Genomic DNA, 3961 nt, shown 5'->3' with positions numbered 1-3961 from the left:
CAAGAAGAAAGGCCCCTTAAGGTGTCCCTCGGCACCAATGTTCTTAGTTGCCAGAGGGCAGTTTGCTTTGGCCAAATGCTTTCTGATTTCAGTAAATCTATCTCCTTGACAATTTATGCAAGGATCTAAAGAAAAGGATTAGAGAGAAAATTACTTTGAAACGATCAAGAAATAAATCAGTTCATGCATACAGTTTTGTTTTGTCTTTGATTTATAGAGAAGAGTGAAATAATATTCTGTTTGGTAAACTCCACTTACTGAAATACCACACTGAGTCTAGGATATAAATTGTTTATGACTGTAAAGAAGTAACCAGATGGCCTTAACAATAGACTAATTTCAAAAGTATGTTATGATTTCTCATTTCAGAGGACATGAGAGAGCTGAAGTCTGTTATAAGATGTTTCATAAGGATAAAATAAGATTGACCCCCAAATGTATAACTCACTACTCAAGCTTGAATATCCTTCGGTGTTCTCCTATTTCAGAATGTTTGTAACATTTATGATACCCAGCTTGCCTACAATTCTCTTCATGAATACTGCATAGGGGAGACTTAAATACCACAATCCCTGGCTATTGTTTTTCTTTCCTCGAAAAACTGTTGGGACCCTACCTTGCAAGTTAATCAGTCACTGGATTTATATGTCCAGTACTACACTGGATTCGCTAAGAAAATACAATAAAAACAAGATATAGTAGTCTGTGTTCAGGAATCTCCTTTCCAATTTAGGATATAAAAATAATATAAGTGTAATAATTGGAGCTTGGTTAAGAGCTTATCTCTATAGTATCAATTGCCCCTTGGTTCTGAGAAAAGTTTCATGCAAAGTGTCTACGTGACTGAATCTGGAAGGGTAGGCCGTCCAAGGAGATAAAGAAGAAAAGAATGTTATTTCCAGTAACTTTGTACCGCATAGAAAGGAAGAGACAGAAAAAAAATAATCTAGAATCTCCTTTGACTAGAGTGAAGGGTGCATGTTGCTAAAGGATGATGTAAAAGAGAAAAAGTAATTGGTAGATTTAATGGTTAATTTTATCTGTCAACTTGGCTGGGCACTGGAGTACCCAGATTAAACATTATTTCTGGGTGTGTCTGTGAGATTAGCACATGAATCAGTGGGCTGAGTAAAGAAGATGGCCCTTCCCAATGTGGGTGGGCACCAGTCAATCCACTGAGGACTTGAAAAGAACAAAAAGGCAGAGGAAGACAGAATTCCTCTTGCTGTCTGATTGTCTGGACTGAGACAGCAGCCTTCTTCTATCCTTGGACTGGGAGTTATATATTAACCCTCCTAATTTGCAGGGCTTAAGAAGTGACTTTATACCATTGGCTACTGGATCTTCAGTTTGCAGATGGAGGATTGTGAAAATATATATACATATAAAATCTTCTATTGGTTCTTTTCCTCTGAAGAACCATGGCTGACTCAGATTTTGGCACTGAGAGTGGTACTAAAAGAAAAAAAATAAATAAGGATAAGTTTTCTGAATTGTTTCTGGGGTTTCTGGAACTGGCTCTTTAATCTGACTGCATTTAAAGATACTAATAACTCTATTTTCAGTAGTAAAGACAGCCCTAATAGGCCAGGGCATGGACTTGTAATGAAGATATGCAAAATATTTTTATTGGATACTCCTAATCAACTACTTATAAGAAGCATGGAGGTGGGTGACTGTATATGTATTTCCAAAAAGTTTTGTAAAACTAATAGAAATAACGAGATTGCCTGCTTGCACCCAATGCCCCTGGACAAAGTGGTGAAAGAAAAGTTTGCGCTTAGAGATTTGAATTCCCAGCTCAAGTACATAAAAATGACCTAAGGTCTTGTGTGCCTTGAAGGAGAACTTTATCTCCTATAGCCCCAGGGTTAAAATTTCTGAAGGTGGAATGTAGAATCACATCCTGTGACTTGCTAAAGTTCAATTCAACTTGAACTCCTAGCCTTATGGTGTATCTATACCCTACAAGCAGACTTTAACAGTAGACTGTTTGAGTGAAGGCATTGTTTGGGGAAAAATATGACCCAGTAAGTTGGGATGGGGACATGTGGGAAGATCCTAATGAAGTGGGGGACATTGAGCCCCTAAATTCTTTTTTGCTAGTGGAAGAGAGCTCACCAAACCCAGTGGAAGTGGCCCCCACACACTTCTTGGCAACATCTCCTATCCTTGAAGTATCTGTGGTTCCACCCCTTTCTGAGAAGATTAACTCTGCCTTGCCCAGTGAAACTGTAATGGTATCCCCTGAGGCACTGGCCATGTAAGACAAAGCTGATTCTTCTCAGGACCCGTTCTCACCACTACTCTTTGCTTTCAGACCTATAAGCAGACTCAAGTCCTAGTGGGCCTCTGAAGATGAGGTGTAAGGTTTGAATCTTGAGGAGACATGCTTCACTCCAAAATAGATACTTGAGTTCTCTGATTTATACAAGCAGAAATCTAGGGACATGTGTGGAAATGGATACTAAGGTAAGGGATAATGGTGAAGAAATATGTTTGGGTAAGGCCATATGTATTGATATGGGCTCACTAAGCAGAGATTCTGCATTTAATGTTGCAACTTAGGAACTAGAAAAGCTTCCTAACAGTTTGATTGGTTGGCTGAAATGGACCAAAAGGTGGCACACAATGAGTGAACTGGAAATGGAAAACCTGCCTTGGTTTAATGTAGAAGAAGGGCTTTAAAAATTTAGGAAGATTTGAATGAAAGAGTAGATTTGTCATTTAAGACCTGTTCACCCACCCTGGGTCCAGAAAACATGTCTCTCACTTATACTGTGAGAAATAAATTTGTGAGGGGAGTCCCACGGTATCCTTGAAGGGCTCTGTGATCTCTCTTCTATGCTGTTCAGACTTTACAGTGAGAACTAAAATCACTGAATTGGGAAAAATAAATACCAGGGGAGTAATTGGATCTAGGAATAGCAGGAGCCAACACTCAATGGACAGAGGCAAAATGTTTTTGGTTGATGTAATGAACAGCAGAATCAAAGCAGCAATCAGAATAGTCTGGGGTATGCAAACCACCAATGTGTTCCTAGAAATGAAATAGATAGGAGAAGCTAAGCAGGGTTCGGCCTGGTTAATACTTGGATGGGAGACCACCAAGGAAGACCAGGTGCTACAGGTGTAAAAAAATAAATAAATAAAAAATAAGGGTTTGTAAGCTGACAAGGTCCTTGCAATCTGTGAGGCCAATCAAGGATTGTCTCACCTACAAAAGAAAAAAGAAAAGAAAAGAAAAAAAAAATAGGAAACCTACTAAATTCTTACTTGATATATGTAAGCAGAAAAGTTCTAGGTCAAAATGAACAGAAGTCTAACCTGAATCAAAAATCAGACTTCAATCAATCAGTTTCCAGACTCGAACCAGTTTATAGACTAAGAATCCTTGAGTAAACGGGAGCCTGGGTCTCCTCGAGGAAGGACTCTTTTTCTCTCATCCTTCCCCAAAGGGACATCTGGCTTAAGGAGAAGCATATGGATGGGTGACAAGAAATGTACTTGTCACCCATCCATATGTGATAGTTTTATGTATCAACTCAACTGAGCCCTGGTTGCTCAGATTAAACATTATGTCTGTGAGGGCATTTCCAGAGAAAACCAGCTTTTCAGTTGGTGGGCTGAGTAAAGCAGACTGCCCTCCCAATGCGGGCTGGCATCATCTAATCCATTCAGGGTCTGAATAAAACAAAAAGGCAGAGAAAGGGAGAATTTGCTCTCTGCCCAACTGTTTGAGCTGAGACATCATTCTTCTCCGGTCCTTCATCTAGAACTTAGTCATCGACTCTTTTATTTCTCAGGCCTTCAAACCCAGACTGGAATTTACAACATTGGCTTTCCGGGATTCCAGCTTGCAGATGTCAGATAATGAGACTTTTCAGTATTCATAATCAAGTGAGCCAATGTCTTATAATAAATCTCACTGTAGATACATCCTATTGAATCTGTTCCTGTA

Source organism: Pteropus vampyrus, unplaced genomic scaffold (genome assembly GCF_000151845.1).
Source record: "Pteropus vampyrus isolate Shadow unplaced genomic scaffold, Pvam_2.0 Scaffold155, whole genome shotgun sequence".
Classification (NCBI taxonomy): domain Eukaryota; kingdom Metazoa; phylum Chordata; class Mammalia; order Chiroptera; family Pteropodidae; genus Pteropus; species Pteropus vampyrus.
This window is presented reverse-complemented; position numbering follows the sequence as displayed.